Here is a 25,204-nt window from a genome sequence, read left to right as displayed (position 1 = left end):
CAATATACTGCAAAGTATATTTACTGGAGTACTTGAAGGATCTGTGATTTCTTTATCAAGAGTATTCTTCATATGGTATTTCTACCATCAATGCACCACTGTAAGGGTTAGAAGATGAGTCCTAGAGACTTGCCTGAAGAAAACAGAATCAAATTGCTTATTCAGGATCACAAAGTGAATAAATTTCAAAAGTATTTGAATCCAGATTTTTCTTGACCTTAAGTCCAATATTATTTCCATTATATTATGCTTTCAAAATAGAGAGAGAACACATCAAAGTACAACTACAGTAGAGCCCATATATCCTCAGGGGATATGTACCAAGAACTACCTTGGTTGGCAGAGGTCACAGATATAAGCAGATACCTGCTGACCCCCACATATATGTGATTTCTCTCCCTGCTCCTGCCCCTCTACTGCCTTGATCCCTCCAAAAAAAGTGAAAGTGGGAAGAGAAAAGACTGATTGGAGGCAGACCACTGCCCACTGATGCAGGTACATTTCTTATACTTTTGTGAACAAACTTCTGGCCCTTTGCAGGCAGACCTCCAGTGCTTCAGGTTGATTGTGGATAACTGAAACCACAGAAAGCAAAACCATGGATAAAGGAGCCCTACAATATTTTACTTTGAGTTTGATTTAAATTAATAGTCTAGCTATAATAATTTAATTAACCGTGCTTATCCTTTCCTGCTTGGAAGTTAAGAGCAGTTGAGGAATACTTTGAATAGCCAAAGCCACCTTTTAAAATATGTCCAGGAAAGTTTGGCTTAATGGTTTCTTTTCCCCTAGATACAATTCTTTTTAGTAGATCATTCTGAATCATTCTATTGATCTTACAGTTGTGCTCCAAAATTGGAATTCCTGCAACCCTCACATTTCTGAAGGCTTCATTTGTTCTTAAATATATATATATATATATATATATAACTTAAATATAAATATAACTTAAGTATAAAAGAATCTATAAAAGCTACAGACATGAATAAATCATATCTAACCCTATCTATTTTACACCATTATAATCAAACACCAAGCACTAGTTAAGGGGACAGGTACTATACTAGGTATTGAGAAAGGAGTCAAAAGTGAAACAGTGCCTGATAATAAGAAGCTTACATTCTATTAGAGGAGACAAAATGTACATATATGAAATGTGCAAATAGATATAAAGTGATTTGTGGCAGAGGGCACTAACAAAGGCTTTCCAGAGAAGCTTTAACTAACTTTTAAAGGAGGGTAGGGAGTCTAAGAGGTAAAGTTCCAACCATGGGGAACACCAGTTAAAAAGCCAAGAGATAAGAAACATGTGTTTTGTATGAGGAATGGCAAAGGAACTAGTGTGATTTGATTATACAGGATATGAAGGGGAATAATATGCATTAAAGCTGAAATAATAGTTTGGAGTTAGGTTATGAGAAAATTAAATGCCAAAGACAGGAAAACTCCCCTTTTGTCCTATAGATAATAAAGAGAGACACTGGATATTGAAAAGTGAAATGATTTCCCTCTCACACTAAAATTACTTTGTATTTATTTTGCATATATTTTACATTTATTGATTTATTTGTATATATTATTTCTCCTTAGTAACATGTAAGTGCTTTGAGGAGAGGGACCATTTAATTTTTGTCTTTTTCATGGACCTAGGGCTTTAACAAAATGAGCCTAATTGTTGAATTATGTGACACATAATTCAACACTCCAGATCATTTTATAGATGAGGAAACTAAGGTAAACAGTTAAGTGACTTGCTCAGGTTCACACAGCTAATCTATGTCGGAGGCTAAATTTGAATTCATAAAGATAAGCCTTCCTGATTTCAAGCCCATTTTGCCTGCTATTCTACCTAGCTACCCTTACAATTATTTATATTTATTGCTGAAGGCAAATAAGATCTATGGGAATTTGTTGAATAGGGGAATAATAATACAATCAGGCTTATACTTTAGGAAAGCCACTTTGGCAACTGTATAGAAGGTAGTTTAGAATTTGGAGACATGAGATAAGGAAAGTAATTTGTAGATCATTTCAAATGGAATGAAGGTAAATGGTGATTTGAGTGGCCCTGTTGGTGTTAGATATGAGATGTTGTAGAGATATAAAGGAAAATATATGAAAACTGATTAAATATATGAAGTGAGGGTATATAATGAACTGAGGGTAATTCTTAGGTTTTAATCTTGGTGACTAGAAGAATAATGGTGCCCTTTCCAAAAATGAGAACTCAGAAAAAGAAGTGACTTCATAGGGGAAAGAATGAATTCTGTTTTGAGCATGTTGAGTTTGAAAGGCCTGTGAGATGTCCCAAGGAGAACATTCAATAGATCGTGAGAGATTTGTGAGTTGAGCTTGGGAACGAAACCAGGGATAGATGTATAGATCTTAAAGTCATCAGAACAGAGATGATAATTAAACCAAAGGAATCTACTAAGGGTCACTAGGAGAGCATAAAGCATAGAACAAGAATAGTAGAGGACTCAGGATAGAACCTTGAGAAACACCAACAGTTAGGTAATATGATATGGATGATGAACCAGGAAAAGGAGACTGAGGAAGAAAACCAAGAGAAAGTGATATAAAGAAAATACAAAGAAGAGAGAGTATCCAGAAGGAAAGGAACATCTATAGTATCAGCTGCTACAGAAAGGTAAAAAAAAATTGAGAACTGAGAAAAAGTTATAAGATTTAAGCAACAGCTATTTGGGACTGAAGGGATGTCAGGGACATCCACTTAATCAAACGTTTTTGTTTTTCAAATGAGGAAATGTGAGGACCAGAATGGTAGTGACATATTTAAGGTCACACAAGTAGTAAGTGTTAGAGGTAAATTTTAAACTTGTCTTTTGATTCCCAAATGGGTGCTCTTCCCATTGTATCAGACTGACTCCTTATCACTGATCATTTTGGAGAGAGCAGTTTTGATTAAATGACAACATGGAAGCTAGATTGCAGGGAGGATTGTATAGCATTGGGGGAAACTTAAGCAAGTTTGTAGGCAGTAAAGGAGGAACCATAAGACAGAAATATTGGGTATGAAAGACAAGAACAAATACAGAAATACATAGAGAGTCAAGATGCTGGATGATATGGGAGAATATGGCCTTAGTAAGGATGAAGATTACCTCCTAATAAAAGAATAAGAAGGAGAAAATGGTGGATGATTCCAAGGAACTTTGAGAGTAGAAGAAGTTCATATTAAATGGTCTCTACTTTAAAAACAAAAAACAAATTGGGGGGGGGATCTTCAACCAAGAAGCCAAGAGAGGCTTGAAGGAAGTAGAGTTTAGAATAGTCTCTGTGGAATGTGGGATAGAGACTCACTGAGGGAGGAGCAGAAGGATTGTATTCCCATAGTATAGACCTGAATCAGTTAGATAACAAATTGGATGCTGTTAACTTTGTTTCATGAATTTCATCTACCTCCCTTCAGTACCACATGAGAAGAAATGAGCAATCTTCTGGTCAATGAGATCTAAAGTTAGAATTTGGCAAGTTATGAATGTTGATAGGAAAAGAGGAAAAGAGATTTGAGAATAGAAAACATTGAGTTGAATTCGTTAATTATATGGTTGATGTTAGGAAAGAAACTAAGCCCAATTATAGCAGCTGTGATAGTGCAGGAGAACAATGTCTTATGGAGGGATTAGGTTTCATTTAGATGAAGAAGAGATTTTAGAGAACAACATGAGAGGAAGAATGATAGGAAGTTAAGAACTAATTAAATAATTTAGGAATTTTTGATTATGAAAGGTGAAACATGCTTGTGGGTGTTGGCAAGGTCAAGGTTATGACCATCTCTGGTTAGACCTGAGAGAGAATAGAAGAGTAGTATGTAAGATTTGAGGTAACTGAGAAATTGGAAGATTATGGTATGGTCATGGGTATTAACATATTTTTGTTTAGAGGCAAGAGTTGGGGTAGAGAGAAAGATTTTAAGCTAGGAACAAAAATCAGTGAAAAAAGATGAACAAGATGTAAAGAGACATAAATAAATTAGGTGAACATAGATTAGTATACCTGTCAGATCTGTGGGAAAGGAAGGAATTTAAGACCAAGCAAAAGATAGAGAATATTGAAAAATGTAAAATGAATGACTTTAATTATATCAAATTCAAAAGGTTTTGTACAAAGAAAACCAATGCAACCAGAATTAGAGTGAAAGCAACAAACTGGGAAAACATTTTTGTAACAAAATTCTCTGACAAAGATTTAATTTCCCAAATATATAAGGAACTAAGTCAAACTTGCAAAAAAAACCAAGCCATTCCCCAATCAACAAATTATCAAGGGATATGAATAGATAGTTTTCACATGATGAAATCAAAACTATCAACAAGCACATGAAAAAGTGTTCTAAATCCATCTTGATTAGAGAAACCCAAATTAAAACAACTCTGAGTTACCACCTTACATCTAGCAGATTGACTAATATGACAGCAAAGGAAAGTGATAAATGTTGGAGGGGATATGGCAAAATTGGGACACTAATACACTGTTGGTGGATTTGTGAATTGATCCAACCATTCTGGAGGGGAATTTGGAACTATGTGCAAAGGGATTTAAATGAATGCCTATCCTTTGACCCAACCATACCACTGTTGGGTTTGTACCCCAAAGAGATAATAAGGAAAAAGACTTGTACAAAAATATTCATAGCCATGCTCTTTGTGGTGGCAAAAAAAAAATTGGAAAATGAGGGGGTGTCCATTGATTGGAAAATGGATGAATAAATTGTGATATATGTTGGTGATGGAATATTATTGTGCTGAAAGGAATAAAGAAATGGAGGAATTCCATGTGAACTGGAATAACCTCCAGGAATTAGTACAGAGCAAAAAGAGCAGAACCAGAAGAAAATTGTACACAGAGATGGAAACACTATGACACAATTGAATGTAATAGACTTTTCTACCAGCAGCAATGCAAGGACCCAGGACAATCCAGAGGAACTTGTGAGAAAGAACGCTATCCACATCCAGAGAAAGAACTGTGAAACCAGAAATGCATTAGAAAAATTTATGCTTGATCACATAGTATGATATGGATGTGATTAGGGTTTTGATGTTAAAAAAAACTCTACTGCAAATATGAATAACATAGAAATATGTTTTGAACAATGATACATGTATAACCCAGTGGAACTGTTTGTCAGCTTTGGGAGAGGGGAAGAGAGAGTGGGGGAAGAGGAAGAATTATGAATCATGGAATCATGGAAAATGGTCTAAATAAAAATTTTAAAAAATAATATAAAAAAAGAAAAGGAAAAAAGATGGACAATGAACACAAAACTAGTTGTTGGCTGCAACTAAGACCCAGATCAAGTGACAGATTTCGACAAAGTAAACCTTAAAGGAAAAGAGGAATGTGAGGTATGGAAGCATGAAGAGAGTCTAGAAAGGCAATGAAAAGTAAAGAGTATCCTGACTCCACCAATGCTAATTAATGTGGAATACGAGAGGAAGTATAGCCAATGCTGGAGGAGGTCATAAAAAATAAAATTCTATGTAGGAGAAGTCATGTCTTTGGGAGCACAATGTGGTTTGAAGGACTTTGAGAAGAAGAGGTCTGAAATTTGAGGAAATTAATTAAAGAATGAAAATTACAGAGGACACATTAGAAGAGACAGGTTGAATTGGAATGGCATAGTAGAGGGTAGGGTTGAGGTAAATAGGGGTTAGAAAAGATAAATTAGGATTAGGGAAGGGATCCCTGTTCTCAAGAATATGGTGTTTCAACATGGAAGGGATTGAGAGGGAAGAAGCTAGTATGATTCATCTTGCTGTAGAGGATGAGTTTACACAGAGATGTGCTTCTTGTGCTTGTTGGTTTTGAGAGGAAGAAAGGAATGAAGGAAAGAAACCAGTTTTTATTAACTCACTTCTATATGCCAAGCACTTTGCTAGACACTTTCCATATATTTTCTTATTTGATTCTCACCACCAACCTTGGACCTACTATTAGTAGGTCCTAATAATTAGTAGGTCCACAACCAACCTACTATTATTTCCATTTTATAGTTGAAGAGACTGATGCAAACAGAGGTGAAATGACTTGCCCAGGCTCATGCATCCAATAAGTGTCTGAGGTTAGTTTTAACAAAATTTTCCTGACTCCAGCCCCAGTGTGGTATCCACTTTACCACCCAACTGCCTGTTGGCAGGAATGAGAGCAATTCACTTGATGATGGCAAATGTCAATGGCAAACACACCACTCTCTGCTCCATAAGTATATCACACTCTGCCCTCTGGTGGTGATCCGTGAATGGGTATGGAGCTGATCACTGCAATAGCCTGAGCAGGTGCCTGGGAAGCTGAGCTATGGTCTGCATAGGCATACATGAGATTCTTGGAAGAGGCAGCAATGCTTTCCTGAAGGGAGAAATTATTTTCCCAGATTAGTTTGCACAACACAACAATGCTGGGAATAGAGATACTATATATATATATATATATATATATATATATATATATATATATATATATATATATATATATATATATATATATAAAGGCATTTCTTTAAACTCAATGGTCCTCAGTTAGAATTTAGGCTTTGCTAATTCCCACCTCTGCGACCTTGATCAAGTAAACTATCTCTAGGGATCTCAGTCTTTTAATCTAGAAAAAAGCCTCAGTTATAGCAGGCTATCAAACTAGCCATCTACTTCTAAACTACTATGATCTTGGGTGCTGTTCAGAAAGCTATAGCCCCTCTCTACCCTGGTCCCATCACACCTCACCTGGAATATTGTGTTTATTTCAGGGAATTACAGTTGAAGAAGGATAGTGAGACATTAGAAGGTATTTTTATAAAGGAAATGCGGGAACACTTTGAATTCATGACATGAGGATCTGTTGAAGGTACTGAGCCTGGAGAAGACTCTGGGGTAACATAGACATGATAGATCTCTTCAAGTATTTAAAGGACGGTCCCATGAAAGAGGGATTAGGCTTGTTCTCTTTGTCCCCTGGAGCAGGAAAATTCATCTTCCTAGTTCAAATCTGACCTCAGATTTTCTGGGACACTAGGCAAATCACTTAACCTTGTTTGCTTCAGTTTCCTCATCTATAAAATGATCTGAAGAAAGAAATGGCAAACCACTGCAGTATCTTTGTGATAAAAACCCTAAATGGGGTCACAGTCAGACACAACCAAAAACTACTGAATTACCACAGAATGTTCAAATAAGATTCTTGATGGAATTGTGTACATAGGTATAAAAAAACCGAGGCACAGGTTGAAAAAAAATATGGGACTATAGTATATAAGGAAAGAATCACATTCATTCTTTATGGGAAGCCAAAAAAAATGTCAATTTTCCAATCCTTCCCTTGAATATGATTATCTACCTCTCTTTCATCAGTTGCTCTAATTCTCTATCCACTCATGGAAAGTGTTAAAGAATGAGAGAGATGTCTATTTATAAACATGTTCTTATCTAGCTGAGTAGATGCTGCTTCTTAAGTAGAAAGATGTCAACACAAGAAGAAAAGCCAAATTTTGGGAAGATATGCCATAAGCTATTTTGAACTTTGTGTGTGCTTCGATCTCTCCAAATGCCTATGTAGTCTCTGATATGTATTTGAGTACAAACTTTAGGTCATGCTTTCCTATCTCCCCAAGTCCTAGAGACCGAATACTCATTCACCTACCCTTGACTCCAGATTCCAAAGACCCCACCTGAGTTCTTGCTCTGGGCTCCACAAATCATAATTTTACCCATAGGAATTGCTTGGTGAACAACGAGTATTGTTTTAGGAAGTGGGTGTAGGTGAACTTGCCTGATCGCTTTTGTTTGAGCTCCTTAGGGTGCTGAAGGCTGTTCATTGTGCAGCAATTTAACAGCCCATTGAAGAAAAGCTAACTATTTAAGACTAACTACAAAAGCTATCTAACCCCTTCTTTGCTTCTGTTTACATACAGAAAGGCATTGTTGGAGAAAAGTATGTGGGTGAGGTTATCTGGGGTGCCGTGCCCCCAAGACTCTCTGCTCCCACTGTGAAATCCTTCATTCTGAGGCATTAAGAACATAGCCTTTTAAAAATTATCTGCTCCAATGGCACATAAACTTTATAAACCTTTCCTTTTGTTATACAGAAAGAACATTGTTTTGGAAAGTAGATGTGGGCTTAGTGTGGGATTTCCAGGGTCTTCATTCCCTATGCAGAAATCTAATACGTTCAAAAGCAAATTCATGCATCTTTTTTTTTCCATCATTGTCTCTCTCCAATACCTACGTAAATACTAAAAAGGCTCTGTGTGTGTGTGTGTGTGTGTGTGTGTGTGTGTGTGTGTGTATTCTTCCTAGACTCAGAAAATGCATAGCAAGAGCCATCCAAGAATGACTCAGATATAGCGGTACATAGTAATAATTCTATAAGGAGGTTAACCTTTTATTAAACTAAAACTATTGATTAGCTGTGAATTTCCATTCCCTTCTAATATAAATGTAGCATGCACTGATGCAAAATAATCCATGCACAATGATGTGCTATCTTTACTGTGCATTTTCTAAATGTATATTATACTGTCAAGAGACCTAGATGAGGGTCCTCAGCATGTTGGCTGGACCTTCCTTTTGGAGATTTTATGGGAAGATTTGTACAAGAATTACAAAAAAGGAGAAGGCAAGGATGAATTATAATCTGCTCCGTTGGAGAGAAGAGACACCAGTGAGACCACACATCCATCAAAACATGTTATAGCGATCCATAGATATAGTCCTATAAAAATAGGCAGGCATAAGGGGAACCATGAAATGATATGTATTATAACTGCAGTTGCAATTGACCTTTTCAGTTTATTAGATTTCTGCATAGGGAATGAAGACTCCAGAAATTCCACATACTAGCATGTATATGTAAGTGTACATATATATGTGTGTGTATGTATATATTTGCTACAAATTTTACATACAGGTTTTCTTGGCCATGGTAGGTTTTGTAGTCTTAAGCCAGGTGTTTTTAAGTCAAGCTTTTGTACAACTTTGACCAAAAGGAAGTAGAAAAGAATTTCTTAGTGTTTGATAGAGTAATGTACTGCCTGCTAAGTCAGTAACGATTTTAAATATATTGAGGGAAGACCTTTTTGCTTTTAAATTTTATTTCAGGTGAATTTTCTTTAATTCAATAATCCGGTATTTCCTTTTTATTTATAACAGCTTTTCTTTTTTATAAACCTAAGAATGTATTTTTCGACTATATTTTCCATTCTGATTTCATTTTTAGCTGGCAATTTAAGAAATTAGTAGTCTACTAAAAGACCATCAAGATTTGTGTGGAAATAGGGGGAATTTTTTTCTTCTATTTTTAATCAAGTAAATTGAGGAATAGAAATAAATGACTTGTGGAAAGAGAATTATCCCCTGAAGAATCTTTACCATATGCTTCTCATTGCTTTTTTCTTTCTCTTTCCCTTCTCCCCTACTTCTGCCCCCCTTTTATATATACACATATAAACATAAAAACATATATGTATACATCAACCACTTTATGAAATTCAAAACAAAGGAGAGTTTCCTTCTCCACAGTTTCACTTTCCATGGTTTCAGTCATCCATGGTCAACCTGGCATACCAGAAGTCCACCTGCTAAGCTCCAGAAGCCTGCCTACTATGGTGTGTCCTCCCACCCCAGGTCCCTTCTGTTTCGATTTTCACTTTTTTCAGGTTCTGCAGATAGGGGAGCCCTCCTATATAGCAATAAGAACAATGGATCTAGAAGCAAACGACCTAGGTTTCAATCCCACTTTCTCCACTTTCTACTTATAAAATCTTGGGTAATTCACAATCTCCTTGGATCTTAGTACCCTCATCTGTAAAATGAGGCTATGGGACTAGAAGGACTCTTTGGTTCCTTCTAGCTCAAAATCTATGATCCTAATAAATATGAACTATCATTATCATTCTTATCCTCTTCATCACTGTTCCTTCTTGGTATAAGATAAGAGTCAGATTTGAGTTCTAGGACCTCTGTTTGAATCCCAGTTCTAAAAGTGGATTTTTTTTTTTTGCCAAACCAAGCCACTTCATTTTCCTGTGCCTCGGTTTACCCTGCATGCAACAACATGAGGGTAATTCATGGGACCATAGATTTAGAGATGAAAGGGATTTTTGAGGCTGTTGAATCTTAGAGCCTTAGAACTCCCTTTTTTTACAAATGAAGAAATTGAGGCCCACAGAGGTGAATATCCAAGGTTATACAACTTATAAGTATCTGAGGCATGATTTAAATCTAAATCTTGTGGACTATGTTCCAAGTGACTTATCAGATAAACTATGCTTTCTTGCCTTTGTAGTAGGAGACCTATAAGGCACTTTTAAGCTTTATATATAAGCTTTTATGAAGATTTTATTCATCTCCCTAGAAAACTATATCTTCATTATATTCTGAATAGTTCTTGCACTATATACAAACTCAATGTTTAAATAATTATATCATCTGTATCTCAGAAAATTATATGCCCAGCAAATGGAAAAATGCTCAAGATGATTGCAAGTCAGGTTTATGGTCCCAGAAAATTAGATTTTTGAATTAAAATACAGATGTCAGACTCCTTGCCAAGATGGCTATCTGAACAGCAGTCTGACTGCCCAGCTCTTCCTATGTCTACTCTAGCAAAACCTTGAAGTTTCTACTTAACCAAAACACAATCAGGAAATCCAGTGGGGAGCTACAGTTAAGTGACTTTTTCTATCCCTAGATTTCTGCAGAATGTGAAAGATTAACCAGAACCACTTAGGCAACAAGAAAGGGAACCCCCCCCCAAGCAAAGTTTATTCCAATATGATGGAGGAAGGGAAACATGTAGTCTACAAAACTAGGTATCTCTTGGTATCAGGAATGGGGATCTCTCCTGGAAAAGCCCCAGAATAGCAAGTTTGGGAGCCCCAAGAGCACCAGTCAGAAGAGGCTAGTGTGAAGGTACTACAATGTTCAGACCAGGGCCATTCAGGACCAGAGGTCTCAAGGCCCTTTATGCTTTAAGCTGAGATACTGGAGAAGGCTCTGAACGTTTTGCTTTAACCTCAAAGGCTCATTTCCAGGAAGTAGAGGTTAGTGCAAGAACCCAGGAAATCCAGGATAAGTTCAATCAAGGCATATTAGTTCAAAAGCAAAAGATTCCGAACCAGTAGCAAATGTAAGATAATTGATTTCAAACCAATTGTCCTGGAATTCTAGTCAAGGGGAGAAAGAATTAATAATCATTGGACTATAAAACTATGATTAAAAATAAAAGCCCAGACACTATATTTCAAGACATCATAAATAAAAGTCAAATCGATCTAATCAAACCATGTGGCAAAGTGAAGATAGAAAGAAATTACTACTTCTCTCTTGAAAGAATCCCTGAAAGGAAAGGCCCAGGAAGTCCATAGCCATATCTAGAGCTCTCATGTTTACAAAAAGAAAAAAATTCTATAGACTTCCAGAAAGAAGAAATTCAATTCTCAAAGAACTGCAGGAAGAATCACAACAAGACTTAGTAGCTATACAAACATCTTGGAAAACAGTATCCCAAAAAGTAAGAGAGAGAAGCTTACGGCCAGTATACCTTCCCCACAAATTTGAGAAGAGGAAAAAACCAAAACAAATATAATATACCTATATAAATTTGAGGAAATAGAGTACTTATTTGAAGCATTTTTGAAGAAAAAAATCAAAGATATAATGTAAGGAATTTTGAAATACAAAAGCAGAAGTTGAGATAGACTTAGAAAGGTGAGGAAGAAAAGAGAGGAGTAAGAATGAACTTTATACTTATTTTAAAATAACAAAGGATGATTCAATACAGACACACACACATATGAAGTCACTAACAGTTTGATATAGAAATGCACCAGACTCATAGGAAAAACATACCAGGATAGGGAAGGAAAAGTTAAGAGAGAAGATAAAACTGAAGAGGGAATAATAACAAGCAAAACATATTTCCTTATCCTGAAGGAAGCCATAAAAAGGTATAAAAGAAGCAAACAAAGAAAAGCAAATAACTAGAAACTGAATGTATATATCTAAGACAATTGAAGAATGGCCGAACAAAGTGTGATATATGAATATAATGGAATATTATAATGCTATAAAAATGACATGAAGTAATTTTAGAAAACCCTGGGTAGTAAGAACTAATGGACCAAGAGTGAAGTTTACAGAATTGGGGAAATATTTTATATAAAATTTATCTTAAAGAAAAACAGCTTGAAAAGACTTAAGAAATCTGACAAAATAAAGAATTAATCATGTCTCCAGAGAACCTACAATGAGTTATTTTACTAACCTCCTGACAGAGAAGACATCACATGTGAGACATTTTTAGATATGACTTCTGTTTAGAATCATTTTATTTGAGAATGCTTATTTATCACAAGTTTTATTTTTCTTTCTTTCTCTCAGTTAATTGGTGTGTATGTGTACTCTTGTGGTGTTGAAGGGGAAGCCCAAGAAAAGAGGAAGGGGGAAGTAGTAGTAATGTTTTAAAAAAGGGACCACTATAATAATTTGAAATGCGTAAAACAGAAGTTTTACACACAGATATGCAAGGCAGAAAATAATGTGTGGAATTTATTAAATAGTTTTTAAGAAAAAGTGAAATATGAAATTGGGATTTATAGTCTCAAATAGAATCTGCTTTTTGTGTTTATATTCATTTTTGATGTTTAAATTCAGAATTTATGAAACTAAGAATATAACTACAAACCATGGTTTTAGTATTACTATTAAGGAGCATGATTCTCAAAACATTTTTTTAAAAAATGATAAAAATGATAAAAATTATTTTAAAAAATGAAAAAGAATAGAAGATCATTTTATTGAGATCTTAGTAAGAACATTCCTTGAAGTGGTAAAATTATGCTTCCATGGTAACAGTGCCACTAAAAAAATGTATTGTATCATATAAAATCTCTACATTGGATACCTATGTTTGTTTTTTGTAAACCTTTACCTTCTGTCTTAAAGTCAATACTGTCTATTGGCTCCAAGGCAGAAGAGTGGTAAGGGCTAGGCAATGGGGTTTAAGTGACTTGCCCAGGGTCACACAGCTGGGAAGTGTCTGAGGCCAGATTTGAACCTTGGACCTCCCATCTCTAGGCCTGGTTCTCAATCCACTGAGCTACCCAGCTGGCCCCCTGGATACTTATGTTTTTGATTGACAAGTATCGAACCCTATAATGAACAATTATTTTTGGCTTTAAAAAGTGACCAAAAGTTCCTGTTGTCAGAAAATAGTATTTTACTAGTGCAATTAAGTGTTTGAATTTCCCCAATATTATTAAAATTATAAATCACATGACAAACTACAGTTATTTGTTGTTGCATATATATTCTTCACCTTGCTTTGTTTTGTTCACTTTCTATCAGTTCATATAAGCCTTCCCATTTTTTGAGAAAGGATTATTGTTTTTTATTATTCTTTTTTTAAATGTATTTAATTGATTAATTTAGAATATTTTTTATGATTACATGATTCGTGTTCTTTCCCTCCCCTCCTCTCTCCCCACTCCCGTAGCCAATGAGAAATTCCACTGATTTTACATGTATCATTGATCAAGACCTATTTCCATATTATTGATATTTGCACTAGGGTGATCTTTTAGAGTCTACATCCCCAATAATATCCCCATCAAACCATGTGATCAAGTTAATGTTTTTCCTCTGTATTTCTGCTCCCACGGTTCTTTCTCTGGATGTGGATAGTGTTCTTTCTTGTAAGTCCTTCAGAATTGTCCTGGATTGGGGGCAGCTGGGTAGCTCAGTGGAATGAGAACCAGGCCTAGAGATGGGAGGTCCTAGGTTCAAATTCGGCCTCAGCCACTTCCTAGCTGTGTGACCCTGGGCAAGTCACTTGACCCCCATTGCCTAGCCCTTACCACTCTTCTGCCTTGGAGCCAATACACAGTATTGACTCCAAGACGGAAGGTAAGGGTTTAAAAAAAAAAAAGAATTGTCCTGGATTGTTGCATTGTTGCTAATAGATAAGCCCATTACATTTGATTGTACCACAGTGTATCAGTCTCTGTGCACAACGTTTTCCTAGTTCTGCTCCTCTCGCTCTGCATCACTTCCTGGAGGTTGTTCCAGTTCACATGGAATTCCTCCACTTTATTATTCCTTTGAGCACAATAGTATTCCATCACCAACAGATACAACAATTTGTTCAGCCATTCCCCAACTGAAGGGCATCCCCTCATTTTCCAATTTTTTGCCACCAAAAAGAACGCAGCTATGAATATTCTTGTACAAGCCTTTTTCTTTATTATCTCTTTGGGGTACAAATCCAGAAGTCGGATGGCTGGATCAAACAGAAAAGCCTTCCCATTTTTTAATGAAAAATTTTATCTCCCAAACTTTCTTTCCTCATTTATCAATGAATTTTGTACTGTACCTGTGATTCATTAGCATCCATTGGCAGGGCATTCTTGCTAATATAGTTTGTACTTTTTCTTATTATACACATAGAATACAGGGGAGATAAAAAAGGCTAAATGACTTGCCTACGGTCACATAATCAGTATAATATCAAAGATAGGACTTGAATTCAAGTATTCCTAAATATGAGGGTTAATATTTATATTATCCCACAATGTTTAAATCCTAATGTTTATAGTAGAATATATATAATATATATGATATGTGTATATACATATCTGACCTCAATGTTTTTAACCAGAAAGAAGACTCAATTCCCATAGGAAAGAAGTGTATACTTTCTTTAGGAAGAAAAATGCCTCTGGATTTATAATATATGTGTATGTATTGTAGAGCGTGCCCCATGTGTGTTTGTATTCCCAATAGCCCCCGAAGAGACATTATTGGCATGTGAAAGAGAAATAAACTATGTGAAATATTGCTTGATTAAAGATCAAAATTGTTTCTCTCAATTAATTGAGCAATAAAATACACTGAATGATTTTAACCACCTGAGAAGAACTATAATCACCCTGAATTTCATTGCCTCAGGGAAATCTTGTTGGTCCTCTTGAATAACAGGAAGAATAGTACTTAAACTACAAGCTAAATACACATGTTCATAGGATACACATGTACATGTATGCACATGGCCACTTAGAAAAATATAGTCGATAAATGAAATTTTACTTTTAGAAAATTCTCATACAAGCTAAGAGAGAGAATGATATCATAGATAAAAGAAATCCTCAAGTAATTTTTTTAGACTCTTACTTTCTGTATTAACATTAATTCTAAGGCAAAAGAGTATTAAAGAGAAGGCAATTGGATTTTCGTGACTTGCCTAGGGTCATACAGCTAAGAAGTCCGAGACTATATTTGAAGGGAGGTCCTCTCAACTCCAGGTCTGGTACTTTATCCACTAAACCACCTAGCTATCCCAATCTTCAAATAATTTTAAGAAACATACATTTTAATCAGTCATTAAATTTTTTCTCCTATCCCCATTCTTTTTCTCTAATTAAAAATAAAAACACTTTTATTTTTATATCACCACAATTCCTACCCCTCCCCAGTGTCCCTTTATTTCTCTCTTACAAAGGGACATTCTATATAACAAATAATATTTTTCAAAGACAAGAAGAAAAGAGAGGAGGAAAATCAGAAATTCTGAAAATAGGTAAACCATACAATACTGAGAGAAGTCATATCTATGCAAAAGAGTTGTATCTTTTTTTTTGTATGTATAGTGGTTCTTTTCAAGATTCCAATATTTACTTTTGTTTTTAAAAAAATCTTTCTCTTTGATCTTATAATCAATATGGTGTATTAGTTATAAAATAGAATAAGGGTAAGGGTTAGGCAGTGGGGGTTAAGTCACTTGCCCAGGGTCATACAGCTGGGAAATATCTGGGACCAAATTTGAACCCAGAACCTCCTCCTGTCTCTAAGCCTGGCTTTTAATCTACTGAGCTGCCCCTGCAATATTCACTTTTGACTTTGGGGGGATATAGTTCTTTACATTTTGTGTAGACTCTATTTTTGCCTGCATTTCATTCCTCATTACCTAATGTAAACCTTTCCATTATTCTATGTATTAATCACTTTCATCATTTTTCACAGCATAATAATATTCCATTATATTTATGTGCCACAATTTATTGGTCCAATTGATGGGCATCTATTTTGTTTCCATTTCTTTCAGGGAAGGGACTTCAATGGTCATCTAATCCAATCCATATCTCAAAACAAAAACCTAAACCAAAACCCTCTCTCTATTACAAGCCTGTTAAATATTCTATATGATTTTAACTGAAGACATCTAATGTAAGGAGATCCACAACCCTTGAGTAAGACTACTCTGCCCCACTTTTAGATAACTAATTATTAGGTAGCAAAAATGTGCTTCTTTGCAACTTCCTCCCAATCTTTCTACTTCTACCATCTGGGACCAAAGAAAGCAAATCTAATCTGCATTTGAAGTTAAAGTCCCTCAAATACTCGAAAATAACTACCATCACTCACCAACTCTGTGTTCCTTTCTCCTAATTAAACATCACCCTTCCATTAATCCTCATATGACATGAATTTCAAGCCTTCATCCTCATGCCTCATGTTGGATGTTCTCCAAATTATTTTTTCATTTTTAAAAAATTTTCTTAAGATGTGGTATCTAGAACACTATATTCCAAATGCAGTATTCCCAGAGAAGAATTGAAGGATAACACCCCCCAACCCCAGTACTGAATGCTAGCCTTCCCTTTTTTAGCTTTTTAGCTTTTAGGATGCTGTGTATACTTTTGATAATTGTACTATGTGCCATCCATATTCTATTTATGTGACATTGATTTTTTGAACCTGACTTTGAGACTTTACATTTACCCCTATTCGATTTCATTTTTTTAAAATTTTGGTATGATGTTATATAATCTTTCAGAATACCAGCTTTTTTACAATATCATATAGTGTGTACTCAAAGCATATACATTTCTAGTGGCTTCTATCACTACTATAAAATATTCTTCAAGTACTTTGAAGCTAAAATAGTAAATGGCTTTTCATATCAATCCTTACAAGTGAGTAAGTCAGTTCTTCATTAGCTATTTAATCTAGCAGAACTCTTAATTATGTCCTACCACGACCAAATGAAGGCAGCAATATGTAGGCAAAGAATGAATGTGCATTCTAGAAAAAGACCAATTAATTACAGGCTGAGCAGGAAAAACGAACCAAAATCTGGATCAACAGAAGCTCCATTTCTTCTTGCTATTTTACCACTGGACCAAAGTGATTCTGTGGTACTTCACATGGTTATCCATTCCCAACATCCCCCGACTCAAAGAAAACATACAGTCCTTATAACACTTTGAATTCTGTTTTTTCCTATAATTTCATGCTGTAACAATGCACCATTGGCAAACATATTCTAAGACTCCAAGCCTTGCCAGATGATTATTTAGTTGTTATGACATTCTTAGGTTTGTCTCATATGTTTCTGGCAAAGTTTATATACTTAGAGGAAAGCTATGCAGTGTGGGAATTTCCCTTATACCAGTGAGGTGGTTATTGATATACTGTGGTTTGAAACTCTCTGATAAGGTTCTCCACCCCAAGTCAAACTAGACCTATAGTATTTCTTTAAATTCCACCCTTAGAGACTCATGCCTTTGATTCTTGTGTCACTATGTCCTGGCTAAATGTGACTGCCCCTGCAAAGTAAAAATGAAAAAAAATTGTGGGGGAATGGGGTTCACTAAACCTGTGATTGTGATTGTGATTTCATCAGTGAAGAGCTGATCCACATCATGTGGAAATTCCATACCTCCTGATTGGCAATTCTTTTTTAATGCATACTCTTAGACCAGGGGTTATTAATGAGGAGGTCCACAGATTTGAGGGGCCCCATGAACTTGGAAGGGAAAAATTGCATCTTTACTTTTACTAATCTCTAACCAAAATTTAGTATTTCCCTCAATTATGTAGTTTTAAAAGCAATATTTTGAGAAGAGATTCATAGAATTCAAAAGACTGTCAAAGAGATTCTATGCCACAAAAAAGGTTTAAGTTCACATATAGTGATTTGTCCATGATGACACAGTTGGTTAGTACTGGAGAAAGGTTTTAAACTCAGGTCATTCTGACTTCCAAGTGTACCACATTGCCTCTTTGGGAGTGGTGGCAAAGAATTGTTGGTCAGGAGTACATTGTGCTTTAAGTTTGCAAGTAGTTTTTGATGAGGAATAGATGGGTAAGGTTAGCACTCAGGGCATAGCTAAAGTGATAAGTATCTCTGAATTGTCAAGGACCGGGATGAATGCAAAACATATTTGGCAATTGGAAAAGAGGCATGATGGGAAGAAAAGGAGGTGATAAAAGGGTTGTTGAATGGACACTATAGAAAACGTTTAAGCCTCCAGTTTTGTCTTTAGCAACTATCTCTATGCAAATAAGCATGGCTATGGTAGCATTACTCAAACAGTTCTTTTCTTTTTTAAATAAAAGTTTTATTGATTTAAAAAGTTCAATATTTGAAATACTGATTTTTAAAATAATCAATATCTATATGTTGATTTTAAATATTCAATAATTAAAATGTAGATTTTAAGAGTTTAAACTATTAAATAATTTTAAATGTTATTTCCCAGTGATAATATTCCACCAACTCTTATGCTCCTTTATAAAAGAGAAATAGAGTTAAGCAAAATTAAAAAAAAAAACACTTTGGTCATGTCTGACAATTGGTGCTTCATTCTGTACCCATATTCTACCACTTCTCCTCTTGGTAGAGGAGGATATTCTTCACTGTCATCCTCTGAGGTCAAGAAGATCAGGGTTCTGATACATTTCAATCTTTTCCTTAACATCCTTACAAATTGTTCTCCTGGTACTGCATATTTTGATCTGGATTAGAACATTCTAGTCTTTTGAAGTTTTTCTGTGTTTTGATATTCATCACTTTTTAGGGTATGGCAATATTTTAATGCTTTCATAAACTCTGTTTTGTTCAGCCTTTCCACAATAGATGGATACCCACTTTGCTCCCACAAAAATTGTTCTTTGTGTTGACAAATCACATAGTAGGGTACTTTTCCTGAGGTTTTGATTTTAGGATTATACACTGAACTTTTTTCCCAGTCACACATATTCCAGTAAATATATTCAGGCTAATATACAACCCCCAAAATTTCTACTGAAAAAGGAGAAACTCAGATCAGCACATATTCTGAACAGTTTAGACATGAATTTGACATCTCTGACAACCAAACAGAAGGCTCTAAATATGTCCAGAGTTCTACAGTGATATTTTATTATTTTATCATTAATTTGTAGGTCAGAAATTTTGCTTTCTGTCTTCCAATAACATGTTATTGTGAAAAGACCATCCAGCAGATGGTGACCCAGCAACTAGCAAATTTGTTAAGCTTCATTTTGGTTTTTTTTTTTTCTGAGATAATAACATGGTTGTAGGGCTTTTAATTACTACATGAACTCAGTCATAAAAGTAATAATACCAAAGGACAGAAAATGGCTGGTGGAAACCACTCCTTTTCCTTTTATTTATTAATGGCAGAGACAGGCTGGTTTTCTCATGAGAAAGTTGCTCATGAATTTTCATTCAAAATAATAAATTAATGTCCATACTTTAATATGTTTAGAGTGGAAAGGGATTCTCCATGCAACTTTGCATATCATATTCCATGTCTGTGAAGTGAAATTTGACTCTTTAATGATATTATAGGGCTAGATGCTGCTGCTCTGTATCCTTTCTATTCTTAGAGGGCCAAAGAGAAAAGGAAAGGATAGTGCAAGAATAAAGACCATCATTAGTATGGTCTTCTTAGGTTTTTTTTTTTAGCCTGATTAGGTATATTTCCTTTAGTTTCCCTCTTAGAAGAATGGAGACATATATCTTTGGATAAACAAGTCTGGATAATAAGCATTTAATGAATATTTTGGAAGGAAAAAATATGCTGAAAAACCTATGAAAATTGGATCATTTAAAAAAATATCCACATATAAGAACTGATACCTCCAGAGCTGCTCTTGTTAATCTGAATGTGGGGATGTGAATAAATGATATGCTAAGCATACCAAAGGTAGATTCTAAATGCAAAAAGTATCTTCAACCATGGATCAGAAAATGCTGGTTGTTTTTTTAAAAATCTGAGTGCTCTTCTTCTTTGATCAGTAATTGCCCTGTTTTGCTGATTTGTTCATTTGGTTGTCAGTTTCAATCAAAATTCCTTAGTAGACCAAACTGAAACTTCATGTATTCAAATATGCCTCTCATTGACTTCACATCACTAAAACTTTATCATTTAAGCAAAGTTCAAGTTGCAATGTGCAGTTAATGATGCTCATTCTAAATACCGAAGACTGCACAAACCGATGGAATCAAAAACATAACTCATCTTGGAGTTTAGATTAGGGCATATTGCTTAAAATTTGTATGGCAACCAGATCATACCTTAGTACACAGGCTAGCAAAAATTATATTCATCAAGACTATGGAAGTTTAATTAATGAGCAAAAGTATAGACTATACCCATCATTAATACTTACATATGTGGATGTCTATATGCATCCATACATATATAGCTAAATGTGTCTATGTATATGCATACATGTATGTATTTACTTTGGAAAAGGAGCACAGAATAATATAGGGCTAGAAATTGAGGAAATATAGCCATTCTCCCAAATTCTATTCACTCTTTGTTCCACTGAATCATATATGCTCATTGTCTCCACTTCTTTTTCTCCTGTCATCTTCCATTCACTTCTCAATCCCTTGCAATCTCCCTTCCAACACTATCTCATAACGGCAACTACTCTATCCAAGGCTTCAAATGGTCTCTTCATTGCTATAATAGCCTTTTTCTTGTTGTTCTCATCCTTCTTGTCCTTTACAGAATCTTCTTCTAGATCACTCACTTCAAGATACTCGCTCTTTCTCTGATTTTTGTTACTCTGTGCTCTCTTCCTTCTGTTCCTACTTCTCTAATTACTCCTTCTTGGCTGAGCCATCATCTAGTGCCTAGGTGCTGCCATGCATGGCCATATTTCAGGGTTCTTTCTTGGACCTTCTCTTGTTACTCTACACCCAGTGTTTTCACGAGGCCCCATGAGTCCAATTATCATGTCTATACAGATTATTCCAAAGTCTGTATATATGACTTACATATCCTTCTTGGGCCTTAATGCTGTATTAAAAAGTGTCTACTGGAATGTTGGTTGGTTGATTGGTTGTTGCCCTTCATACTTGAAGATGACCAAAATGACATCACCAAGGCTTTAAAAGAGTGGTAAGGGCTAGGCAATGAGGGTCAAGTGACTTGCCCAGGGTCACACAACAGGAAGTGTCTGAGGCCAGATTTGAACCTAGGACCTTCCATCTCTAGGCCTGGCTCTCGATCCACTGAGCCACCCAGCTGCCCCTAGTACTTGTGTTTTTGAGTAAACTCTGAAACTGACTCTGCACAGATGAAATGGTTATTTAGATAATTCAGGCTCCAATTCACTCCTTTATTCTTCTTGGTGCTCCACTTCTGACTCTCAGAACTCCTTTCTCCACCATGCTCCTCTAGAGCTATCTTCTCTCATTTCCTCCATCCTCTCACTTTTCATTTTACTTTTCTATGTTGTCTTCCCACATTATATTTCAAGCACCTTGCAGGTAGAGGTGGTCTTTATTTTGCTTATGTTTGTATTCTTAATGTTTTACTCTGTATTATAGTAAATACCAAATAATTTTTTTGATCAACTTACCAAATCTCTGTTATGGAAGAAATTGAATTTTATTCTGGGGAGGGGGGAGAAATTTTTCCTTGAGACAGCTTATATGGTACAATGAATAGAGTGCTGAACCTGAAATCAGGAAAACCAGAAGTCAAATAAATGTCCAGAGACTTACTAGCTATTTGCCACCGAACCTCTGTCTATCTCAGTTTCCTCAGCTATAAAATGGGGATAATAAAATGCCTTCCTACAGAAAATATTTGAGTGCTTAGTACACTCAGTGCCTGAAACATAGTAGATTCTACCTAAATACTTATTCCCTTCCCTTCCATGTTTCTATATTGATTTTAGAAAGCAGAATGCTCTCTAGTTCATTTGGTTTGTAAAGAAACAGCTTGAATGAAAAGGTACTGAATTTGGGTCAAAGACCTGGGTTCAGATTCTTACTCTGCTACTTATTCCCCTAGTGTCTTTGGAGAAGTCACACCTTCTCTGGATTTAAGTCTCTTCATCTGTAAGAAGAACATTGGACTCTATTACCTCCCCTCCCCCAGCCCTTTCCTGCTCCCCTTCTGCCATTCTTTTTCCCATCCTCTGTTCCCCCCCTTCTCTCTCCCTTCTCTCCCTCTCTCCCTCTCTCCTCTCTCTTTTACTTCCCTCCATTTCCTTCTCTGTCTATTTCTCTTCCTCTTTTTTCTCTGTCTTTCTCTTTCTCTCTTTCACTCTTAATTCTCTCTATCTCTTTCCCTCCTTCCTTTCCTCCATCATCCTTCCTCTCTTCCTTGATCACTCTTCTTCCCTCCCTTCCTTACTTTCTCCTTTCTCCTCTTTGATATTGTACACTCTGCTATAAAACTTCCTCTCTAAATCCATGATCTTATAAATGCCTCCCCACCTACACCTCTTAGCCTAGGGACAAAGACACTAAAACAAGGGATTGTGGATTTAGTGGTGAAGTGTAGAGTAAGTATAACATGAGTGTGTTCAAAGCCAAAGAAAAATGGTCTCGATATAGTGGGGGGCAAGGTAATAGGACTATTCATTATATAGTTATCATTAGCTTACTTAAAGTTTGTCATCAACAGAAATTCTATTTCCCAAATCCTACATTAGATTTGGCTAGGATTTTTTTTTCTCCATGTTTTCCCCAGTCTAAAAGATAAGAACCAAGGTATATATCATGACTTTAGGGTGGTAAAACATAGACGATACCTTCGTTTCAGTTCAGGTAACAACTTTGTAGCAGGAGAAAGTAATAATAAGTGAAGGCATTTCATGTAGGAATTATTAGTGATTCAGGTTGCTCTTTCAGGTATGGAAGAGATATATTGACTCCTGATATTCCAATGAGAAGACTACTTCAATGAATCCCATGTCAAACTGATGCTTCTGCTCTCATACTTTGAGAGCTGAGTTTCTAATCATCTGTTGCTGATGCATTTGTATACTCTTGAATAATAGTCAAGGGGGAAGGTTTGGGATCTTCATATATTGTGACTCAGAGGATCATTTTGTGGCCAAAAGAAGAAAATGTTGTTCTTTTAGAAAGTTACTGAAATTAACTTTGGCTAGTTCCTTTCTGGCATAATTGGAGAGCTTGATTATGGCAAAGCACTTTGAAAATAGCTTCACCAAACATATCTTTACATCATACAGAAAGGGAAAAACAAAAAGGAACAAAATAAAACATCATACATTGGAGGGTTCAGAAGAGAAACGTAAGGGCTAGGCAATGGGTTTTAAGGGACTTACCCAGGGTCACACAACCTGGTAGGTGTCTGAGGCCAGATTTGAACTCATCTCAAGGCCTGCCTCTCAATCCACTGAACCACCTAGCTGCTCCTATAGGGGACCTTTGAATGCCCAAGTTCAAAGAGAAATATCTTAAGTTATCATTTTGAATTAAGACAAATTGAATGTTTCTTCTCTATATCTGTCTCTGTCTCCACATCTATCTCTTTTTCTGAATCTGTCTTTCAGTCTGTCTCTCTCCTTTCTCCTCTTTGACATTATACTTGCCCAGAAAGCCCTGTGCCTTCCATGAAACCACTTCATTTATACTCTATGAAACTTCCACAGATGAATAGCCCAATCTTGAAGTTTGCCGGGACGGAGGGCCATTCTAAGTAAGCATACATACGTTCCATTGTGAGCAGGTGAAGTATGAATCTATCCAGAGTCAATAATGGACCCAAGACCATCACCACTTGTCCACATTATCGTATTTGACTTGTTCCTAGCCTTTTGGAATGAGATACTATTGTGGATTCCACCCCATTGCAAACAAAGATTGTTGGTTAAATCACTTGTAGTGATGGCTTTCATGCACCCCCAACTAGGGCCTATAGCATCATGAAATTTAATATACAAGTGATATTTTTATTGCCCCATTTTGATCCAGCTTCTCCCATCAGCAGACATGCCTTATAATATTTTTGTTAGACCTAGTAAGGTGATGCTTTTTAAATGATGGAAGTCAATTCTCTAGGCAAGCAATCATTTAATGTGTATGGAGAGACCGGAAGAATGCAGTAATAAGATAGTCACTTTCATAAGATCCACATTCATAACTATGGTTTCTGCTTCATTGTTATTGATGAGTTTTTTCTCAGTTACAGTTTGACAACACTCAAGGATTCCTTTTAAGAGATGATTTTTTTTTTTTGACGAATTTGCAGTTTTTCAGCCTCTGCTTTCTTTCTTGGATCACTGTGTTTTAGAAGAATCTCTGCTTTACTTATTCACCAGGCTTTCAATAGAGAATCACATTAATCCTTTTAAGCTCCTTATTCTAATGATTTATTTTGTTGAAAACTGTAGTGATCCTCCTTTGAATTTTAATGATTGCTGGCTATTCAAGGATTCATTGTTTTGACTTCCTGTCCTTACCTTTGTTTCTTACATGTCTGTAGGGAACACCTGTCTAATACTGTATCTGGCCTTAGTTCTCACTGGCTTACCATATTCACTCAAGCCTATCTTAAAGTGTTAAGCTGAAATGCTAGCCATTCATCCATGAAAATAAATGTAGGATATATATTTGCAGAGATAGGCAGATAGACAGCAGAAGGACAGATAAATGGATTGTCATTTTTTCCAGCGGAAATAATAATTTAGGTATGATGCTGTATTATGATTATTGTAGAGAATTTAGTTAAGTATTATGTTGATAATCATAAGTCAGTAAGGGTCCAATATCTATGAAAAATCTAATAGCTGTGGGAAGTTTGGGATATGGTTCCTGCCATGGGGCACTAGACCTGACATAAGCCATTCACTTTCCATTTCTTGGTATGATAAATATAGACAATGCTGGGTGTGTTTTGCAGTTTGTTTTCAAGGGCTGCCAGGATGGTTCTTTTCTTCAAGTGCTCAGAGATCCCCAGAAATAGCTTTGCAAGAAAATCCGTCACCGAATCTCAGGCATGAGTGGTGAAATAATGTGCTATTTTCAAAATCTAGCTCTTTTGTCATTTCTATTTTGTCCAGTCCGTGTAACCACACACAGAATGCTCCCTTCCCCTCCTCCCCCTCACAAATATCACCTAGGAACATCA

At 35.8% G+C, this 25,204-nt stretch overlaps 1 protein-coding gene across 8 annotated transcripts in view; it reads left to right on the top strand.

The window, feature by feature from the left end:
- The window catches only part of AKAP6 (A-kinase anchoring protein 6), a 616,970-nt gene that overhangs the window by 424,238 nt on the left and 167,528 nt on the right, over window positions 1-25,204 (top strand). The window lies entirely within an intron of this gene.

The sequence above is a fragment of the Monodelphis domestica genome, chromosome 1, assembly GCF_027887165.1.
Source record: "Monodelphis domestica isolate mMonDom1 chromosome 1, mMonDom1.pri, whole genome shotgun sequence".
In the NCBI taxonomy this organism is placed as follows: domain Eukaryota; kingdom Metazoa; phylum Chordata; class Mammalia; order Didelphimorphia; family Didelphidae; genus Monodelphis; species Monodelphis domestica.
The sequence above is the reverse complement of the archived record's forward strand: the minus strand, read 5'-3'. Positions and strand labels throughout refer to the sequence as shown.